Source organism: Ceratotherium simum, chromosome 6 (genome assembly GCF_057802395.1).
Source record: "Ceratotherium simum simum isolate JZ-2026a chromosome 6, ASM5780239v1, whole genome shotgun sequence".
In the NCBI taxonomy this organism is placed as follows: domain Eukaryota; kingdom Metazoa; phylum Chordata; class Mammalia; order Perissodactyla; family Rhinocerotidae; genus Ceratotherium; species Ceratotherium simum.
The window spans coordinates 77250072-77259321 of record NC_141905.1 but is presented as its reverse complement, the minus strand read 5'-3'; positions in this window follow the sequence as shown (position 1 = coordinate 77259321).

Sequence of the window (9250 nt, the reverse complement as noted above, 5' to 3'; positions counted from 1 at the left end):
GCCTCTGAGCCAGGTCCCCAAAGGGTGCGAGTGTAGGATGCAGAGCTCTTGTAGGGTCTGAGATCTACGTTTAGGCAGAAAACCTCGTTCAGAAAACTGAGCCGTGAATCGGGGAGCCTCCCGTGGGGGCTGCAGCGTTCCCAGGCAGACCCCTCACTTCTGGTCCGGATATTAGGAGACCTTGGTTCTCATGCAGCCCTGGCCTTGAACTTCCTCTGGGACCCTAGACACGTGTCCTTTCTCCTTCAGGTTTCTCACCAGCAAAGCCAGGAGTCAGGTAGTGACGTGAGGCCCATTCTGGCTCTGACAGCCCAGCTTTGCTGTCATCCAGGGTCCCTTTGCTCATGTCCCAGCCCCAGACCCGTAACCACAGCTCAGAGCGCCTGAGGCCTCAGCCATCATGAGCTCGTTACTCCAGCAATCCTGCAGTGTTGCTGTGATAGGCTCCTCACTCACTGGAGGAGACACGATGAGGACATTTGACCTTGGAGGATGGGGACCAAGATCAGAGCCTCTGACAGTAAACCTCACACTGATTTCACTTTCTCAGTCTCCTACCTGAGCCCCTTTGTGGGGACGAGAGTGTACAACCCTACCTGTACTAGTTTTCTGGGGCTGCCATACAAATCACGAAACACACAAATCCGTTTCCTGACAGTTCTCTGGGTCAGAAGTTTGACTCAAGTCTCGCTGGGCTACAGTCGAGCTGTGAGCAGGCCTACTTTCCTTCTGGAGGCTCTAGGGCAGAATCTGTCTCCTTGCGTTTTCCGTTTCTAGAGGCCTGTGTGCCTTGGCTCTTGGTCCTTCCACCATCTTAGAAGCCAGTGAGTTGAGTCTCGCATGTGCCTCTCCCGCCTCTTCCTTTATCACGTCTCTGACTCACTCTGCCTCTTCTACTTTTAAGGACTCCGGTGATGGGGCCCATCTGGGTAATCCAGGATAATCACCCCATTGCAAGATCCTTAACCTTATTACACCTGTAAATCCTGTGGCCAGGTAAGGTCATATATTCACAGGTTTCTGGAGTTAGGGTATGATGCCTTTGGGGGCCATTATTCTGCGTACCACCTCACCCCACTCTCAGGCTTGCAGCTTGAGCCATGACAGTTTTCTTTTGAGGTCTCAGTTCAGGCACTGGAGAGGTGTCTTCTCTTTGGAGCCCTCCCTGAATGCACCAGGCAGAGGTGGCTGCTCTGTCTCTGCATTCCCACGGCCCCAAGCGCACTTTGTCACTTGTGTGGCAGTGCTCATGTGCAGGTCTCCCTCCCTAACTGGGAATCTGGGACCTTACCTTCTTCTCTCTGGGTCCCCAGTGTCTGCGGGTGGCGAGTGAGCATAGAGCTGGCCTCCAGCAACTTCCTAAGCAGTTGGGCAGAATGGGGGGCTGCTCCCGGGGCCCAGCAGGAGCAGACAGTGCCTGCCCTCCCTGCACTTCCACTGATCCTTTCCCCGGATCCTGGGACAGTCTTGGCATCAAGGCAAAGCGTGGATCATAGTCCCTGTTTTACAGGGGAGGAAATAGAGGCTCTAAGAGGTTAAGTGACTGCCGGGCTCCCAGGAGAGGTGATAGAATCCTAACGCAGGCCTGCTCGAAGCTCTCATCTCTCACCGGCATCTCACTTATTCTTTACTCCTCAAACTGCCTATTATAGGTTGAACTGTGGCCCCCACAAATTTAGACGTTCAACTCCTAATCTCCAGTACCTCTGAATGTGACCTTATTTGGAAATAGGGATTTTGCAGATGGAATGAGTTAAGATGAGGACATACTGGAATAGGGTGGGCCCCTAATCCAATATGCCTGGTATCCTTATAAAACGGGGAAATTTGGACCCACACACAGGGAGAAGGCCATGAAGATGAAGGCAGAGATGGGGTGATGCTTCTACAAGCTGAGGAAGGCCAAGGATTGCCAGCCCACCAGAAGCCAGGAGAAGGCCTGGAACAGATTGTTCCTCACGGCCCTCAGAAGGAACCAACCCTGCTGACACCTTAATCTCAAACTTCCAGGCTCTAGAACTGTGAGACAATACATTTCTGTTATTTAAGCCCCCTAGTCCATGGTACTTGGCTATGGCAGCCCCAGGAATATAAGACCCTGCCCAGAGACAAAGGCCCAGTCTTCAGGGGTTTATAGAGCCTGGCTGAGCTGGCCCCTCCTGGGCCTCCAGCCTTGTCTCCCATTCTTCTCCCGCCTACCCTGCTCTCAGTCACACCGGCTTTCTACATCTTCATTTCTTAGCAGCTCTCTTGGGGTATAATGGACAAACAGTAAGTTGCATGTAAAGTTTGCAATTTGATGAGTTTTGACATATGGATGCAACTGTCACCACTATCGAGATAATGAACAGATCAGTCGCCGTTGGTCATCTCTCCCCATGCCCCACCTCCCAGCCCCGGCAACCACTGTCACTATAGATTAGTTTGCATTTTCTAGAATTTTATATAAATGGAATCTTCCAGTAAGTACTTGTTTTGTTTTGTACACAGGGCTTTTTCCCAGTTTCTTTGACCTCCACTGCCCTCCTGCCTCGGTGTCTGACCTTCCTCTTTCTGTATTCCCCCTCACTCCTGGTTAACATCCCTCGAATCTCAACATTCCTCAGAGAAGCCTTCCCTGACCCCAGACCAGAAGGGCCCCCATTTGACACATTCTGTGGGCCCCACCTCCTCCCTTGGAAACTTCCCGCAGGTGCATTGCACATCGCCTCTGTGAATGACTGGTGCCACCAACCTCTGCATGCGGCAGGCCTGTGATGGATCTGCTCACCATTATCCCCGGCGCCTGGCACAGAGGAGGCACCGGAGGGACAAGTGCACACCTGCGATGGGAGCAGAAAAGCCCAGAGCTCCAGAGCTGGGTGTCTGCAGTCAGCCTGCCCAGTGATCTCTGGCAGATCATCAAGCTTTCCTTCGCCTCCAACCTCCCACCTGCAAAATGGGCACAATAACAGTGCCCACCTCACCGCGTTGTTGCGAGGTCTAAGGGAGCTGATGCAGGGAAGGAATGTCAAAAGGCACCTGACATAGGACTCAGTTAATGCTGGTCAGATGTCTCCGGGGCTGCATAGGAATATGGCAGCTCTGTGGCTCGAAGCTGAATTTCTCGCTTCTTCCAAACGATGGTTCTGCAGGGCTAGCTTTTTTCCTCTTCTTGCTAACAAGCCGTGTAGTTATAAGCCTCTTGTTGGATCAGTAACGCTGGAGAATTAACTGAGCAGGGATAAATCACCAGTGCGAGTCTGGTTCCAGTCCAGGGTCGGGGTTTCATTAGCTGCCGACAGTGCTGTGCTCTCAAGTCCTCTTCCTGGGGATGAGGCTGGATTTATTCGGTGCAGATGTTTATGCAGTGGACACTGTGAATAATGGCCCTGTGGGGCCCATTAGAAGGGAAAGCCGATGGGCGGGCAGGGGAGATGCAGCTGTGGCTGTGGAGGGTGGATTTCCCACCAACCTGACATCAACCAGGACCCGCAGGCCCTGGAGCCCCTTCTCGAGCCAGTCCCCCAGGGTGTGCCCTGGATTCTGGCAGGACTTGGTTTAAAGTGAGAACAGATTGGGACAGGCTCTTAGTAAGATGGTCTGTCCAGGCTGATGTGGCCATGTCCAGCTGATGGGGCCCTGAAGACAAGGGCAGGCGGCACTGGACTCTGTGGAAACAGGGGGATGCTGGGCCAGGCCTCTGTGGGGTCTGGGCTCAGGGCACAACTCCAGACATTGTAGTCCACGTGAATGGTGCCCCCTGACGTTGTGCAGTGTGCAACTTGTGTGACTGTACATGGCTGCCCTGTCCAGGGTACAGGTTTGTGGATTAGTGTTCCAAGGCAAGTGCTCAGACCCTTGGGAACACTGAGGAAAGCAATGAGGAGTGGAGGAAAAAACTAATGATCTGTGGGCAGAGCAGATGGCGCAGAGCCAGCTCTTCCACTAAAGCTTAGGACCTCGGGCAGAGCCCTCTCAGAGCCTCTGTTTCATCTGTAATACAGGGATCATCTGACTTGCCTCTCTCACTGCACAGGGTTGTTGAGGATTATGTGAGTGGGGCGTGGAGAATCTTTGTAAGCTGCTGAGTAGGATGGGCAAGTTATTGTTAGCTTTTTGTACTCTAGAGTGTGGTCTGGGTGTGAGGTATAGGTCTTCCCAATTACATCTGTCCCTGGGAGAGGCCCCAGGGTGGCCACTGCTTCTACGTGAGATTCTGGTTTTCTGGGGCTTCTCAGGGACTGGAACCAGCATGATAGAGCCAGAGCCCTACGTGGGTGGATGCTGGGGGAGAAGGGGGTCTCAAAGCCAAGCCTCCCACCCAGCCTCCTGTTCCTGGGACTGTGCAGCTGAAGGCGGCCCGGGGAGAGCTGACTGAGGAGGGCGGTCCTGGCGTCCCATCTGGCATTCGTTTCCTGAGGCCCTGGCAGCGCTCTGCTCGGTGTCCCCACGGGTGTCAGTGCACGCTGGCAGCAGGCCACAGCCCTGAGGTACCTGGAGCAGGTTTGTTCCTGTCTCCTGTGGTATCTGGTGGAGGGTAAGAGTGTGGGTTCTGGAAGCAGCCCGAGTGTGGTTTGAATCCCTGCTCCATCTCTTGTAGCTCCGTGGCCTTGGGCAGACCGGGCCCTGGGCCTCCGTTTCTCCACCTGTGAAGTGGAGATAATAATAGCTCCTTCCTCCTGGAGTTGGCCCTGAGAATTCAGTGAGCTCAGGGCTAAGCTGCTCCATACAGACTAAGCACTCAGGAGAGGCAGGAAAGGAAAAGCACCAGTGGAGGTGCCCTGCTTGGGGACAGGCACCAATGGTTTTGTTGAGCCTGGATCTAAGCTGAGGCCCCGTTACCAATGGAGTCACTGGCTTCTGGAAGCGGAGAACTGGGTGTGGCTCTCTGTATGTCCGGGTCTCTGGGCTAGCGGGCCGCTTCTGTGTGTGGCGTGTTCTTGCCCTTCACGATCGAGGTGGGGAGTCACGGTGACCTTGTCTGCTCACGGCCCCAGGAACTGCTAGGATATTTTTTGAAGGGAAAAATAACAGCAGTAAAAATCCCTAGAACAAAACCCAATAAATCTCAAAGACTCACGTAAATGAGATGGTCCCAAAATACTGACCTACCTTCACAGACCCCAGGACAGACACATGCAAAGAAAGTCCCTGATACACGGGTCACCCCCACAATGTCTCAAGCTGCAACCCTGGTGGTTCCACTTCTTTCTTCTGAATTCTTATGGCAGCTCCATGGAGGAAAAAGACAGTATTTCTCTGAGCTCACCAGCTGCTCCTGGGTCTCCAGGTTGTTTGGAGAAATATCAGGATGGTGATCATTCTAAGTCACTTCTGGGACAAACCACATGGCTTGAGGTTGTACCTGGACTCCTGACAGATGAGAGTTGGGGTCCATCCATCGGGATTCTGGAACCTTCCCCCGCTGCTCAGGGCTCACATGTGCCAGAGGTCAAATGGGCCAGTTCATCCGTGGGTGCCATGGCCTGGCCAGGAGGCACCTTTCTCAATGGGTATCTTAACTCCAGTCCATGGAAGCTCATGGAAAAGTGTCAGGTGTGGGCTGAGTTAGGTGTCTATGTGGGGAAGATGACTAGGGACCCAGGGCTTTGAGGCTTATATTGGAGGATCTCCCTCTTCAGATCAATCAGTCTGAGTAAGTGATTATTATTAATAATAATGGCCAAAAGAGAGATCATTTATGTGGCATTTACTCTGTCAGACTCTGAGCTCGAGGTGCCTCATCCATGGGACCTGGTTGTTACTGGGTCCCCTGTGCCCCAGTCTCTGTGGGTAGCCGCTTTCAAAGAATACAGTGTGGCACCTCAGAAGCATTAAAGGTCGTTCAAATGCTGACTCTGTCTCTTGAGGAATATCGAAGGCAGGAAGAATCTTCTCAGTGCAGTGTGTGAATTTCCTCAGAAACACTTTTCTCCCCATTTCTGCTTTCCGGTGCCTTTCATGTGGCTGCTCTCCCCAAACGCGCCCTCACTCTCCATCCCTAGCACCGCTCGGGGCTCTCACCAAGTGGTATTGTCCCACCGCCTGGCAGGAGGCCAGGCCATCGGAAGAGGAGAAATCTAGAATGGGCAGGAGACGCTCAGTCAGCTCAAGGAAGGCACTGGAGAGAACAGCGGGTTTCAGGGGCCACGGGGAACCCTGCCCTGTGGCACTTTGACTCTCACTAGGTATGTGACTTTGGCCTTGTGATGTAACCCCTCTGAGGCTCTTTCCTCATCGGAAAAATGGGAATAATAATAATATCTGCTTCATTAGATGGCTTTGGGGATAACATTAGGTAACTTCTCTAAAGGGCTCGGTGCCATCCCTAGCACCCGGTAAATGGTCAGTAAACGTTGGGAGACAGGAGCACCAGTGATGATGGTGGGCCCCTGGAGCAGATGCCCTGGGATGCCAGCGCGAGGCGTGATTGGGGTGGTGAGCGTCCCTCACTTTAAGGAATTAATCTCAGTGATGGGTTAGAGGAGAAGAGGCTGCTGCCCTCGGCCAGGTGAGGGGTGCTGGGACAGACAGGAGGGGACAGATGTGAGACTCATCTTAGGGTCCCTCAAGGTCGAGGAGAGGCAGGGTCTGGCAGGCGAATGAGGCCAGCACCCAGGGAGCTGTATGGGTTACAGAATGGGACAAACCCCACAAGTCAGGAACAAGCCCGTGTTGGGGCACAGAGGCCAGAGTGAGGGGGTCTTGGGGGCCCAGTCCCCATGTCCTTCCCTGGACATTCCTCACCTTTCACCTCAGCTCCCCTCCCTCCTCTTCTGACAGGTGAGGCACGTCTCCAAAACATGGTGCTACTCAATGTAGTTGGTGACATTCTTGAGTCACGGAGTTTTATTTTTTTAAATAAATGAGATTAAAAATTTTTTTGGCAAAGTGCAAAGTTTCTTCTATATGATTTATTGTAGTCAGGGTCATTTTAAAGGATGGGTGGTCGGGAGGTGGAGCACCAGAGTGTTCTATAAATCAGAATGATACAGACTTTCTCCCTGTGGTGGCCGGCGTGTCCCTGGAAAGCCAGGAGTGACTGCGGCTGGAAGGCCGGTGGAACACGGACATCAAGGGTGAAGTAGCCGTTGCTCCCGCGTCAGACCCCGGGTGGCAGATAGTCAGCTCTCGGATCCTGTTTTAAAGGATCCAGGCACTAGCGTGGGATGGTCAAACGTCCACCTGAAAAATTCCCGAGGAAGGTTTCCGTGAATCTTCACAGGAAATGATTCGGGTGTAGGTAGCCCCAGCCTGTGGATCTGTCTGGATATGTAGTTTTTGGGCCAAATCAACTGCTTCCCTTTCAAGTCCCCCAGGCATGGGGAGAGGATACCACTTGTCACAGCTCCCCCTGCCCTCTGCCTACTCCAGTGCAAGATGATGTCCCCCCCAGCCGGAGGACTGCACATGCACCTCCCGCCATCTCGCCCAGGGCCACGCCTGGCCTGCTGACAAGGCCGGCGTTGTGGTGTTGCTACATGCCAGGCTGGTTTCACCGTGGGGAGGAAGTAAACAAAGTCCGGGTTTTCCCTTGTGCGGCGTGTGTGTTTCTATTCAGGACTGAGAGAAACTCAAAGTGAACTTTCTTGGAATTTCAGTGGAATCTCTTGGCAGAGCCTTATCTTGGGAAGGAGGAGGCAACCTGGAGGTTTGGATCGGTGGTGGGAGGGTAGGTTTTCCTAGGGTCTCACTGGCTTGAAGACTCATTCTTATCCTTTGTGGGAGCCCCAAACCCCGCTGTCTGCAGGACTGAGTGTAGCGTTGTGTCTTGCTCAGCTGCTGGCCTGACTCCGGCCAGATGACGCTGATGGTACCACTTAAGGAGTGCTCTCTCTGTACAGGTCAAGTGCTGGGTACGTTGTAGCTTATTTCAGTACCTCTGTGGAGGGTACTGTTCCTTTCTGCATGTTCCAGATGTGGAAGCGGAGGCCCAGAGAGGTGGTTTAACTTGCCCGAAGTCACACAGCTAGAAATAGGTAGAGTCAGGATTTGAATCCAGATTTTCCAACTTAAAGTGTGGCTGCGGGTCAGAGAGCTTCCTTGGATGTAGCTGGCTTTAGTTTCTTGCTGCCCCTGCTCCTCCCCAAGTTCCCCAAAAGGTCCTTGCTGTCTTCTGGCCTCATCTGCCACACGTGTTTCCTCGGGCTGGAATGCCCTTCCACTCGGCCAACTCCCACTCATTCTCAAGAACTGGTTCAGTGATTGCTTCCTCCAGGAAGCTCTCCCTGATCACCTGCACCCCTAAACTCCAGGCTGGGTTCCTCTCCTGGTGCTCCCATGGCATCCTGGGCTTCCTCTCAGCAGACTGTTGAGCACCCACTGCTATAACTGGGGCTCTACTTGTCCGTCTTCTCCAGCAGTGCAAACATCTGGAGAGTAGGCCTGCTCACTGAATGTTTGATGAATGAATGGTTAACCCTCTGGGGTCTCTTGCTGCAGCGTGTGGGGTTATCAACCTGTTGTTTCTGGTGAGCAACGAAGCCTGGTTGCTGGGTTTCCATCCCTTCTCTCCTCCCCGTGCCTCAGTTTCTCATCTGGAAGATGGAGAGAATAATAGTTTATCTCTGGAGGGTGTTGTGGGTCTTAAGTGGGTGAACGCACACAACGCACTCAGAACAGCCCTGGGCACCTGCGGGCTGTCCTCATTCTGCAGGTGCCTTCCTCCTGCTGGGGGCGGGGCGGGGGGCTCTGCTCGGCCGGGCCCTACTTCTCCCGCAGGCCCTGCTCCCTGGGGTGAATAACTCAGCGTTTGGAAGTCTGGCTTCTTTTTTAAGGATTAATTCCACCATCAAACCAAAGATAATAGGCAAGGTTAAATGCCACAGAGGAGAGCAGATAAAATGTGTGTGTGCGGGAGCGTGGGCTGAGGAGGGGAATGAGGCCGCGGGAATTCGGATACGACATGAGACTGGAAGTAATACTCACGGCCACAGATCTGTAGATGCAACAGCCTCCAAGCGACCCGAGATTATCCCACAGGGAGCAGACGTGTCTCCCAGGGGGCTGGAAGGCAGGGTCCTTCTCCTTTACCTCTGTGTTCTCTCTTGCAGAGTTTTCCAAACTCTGCTCTGCAGAAACGAGTCCTACCAGAGACTCAGAGAACAGGGTTCTGTGGTCACATGTATGTGGGATAGCCCACTTCTGTAGCCCCTCCGGGGCATTTACAATGTACGGTACCGTGTTAAAGGCCCTGAGAAGTCCTGTGATAAAGATGTCCTTGGAACTTTGTTTAGGACAGTGTTATCCCAGGGAACCCCGTTTCACA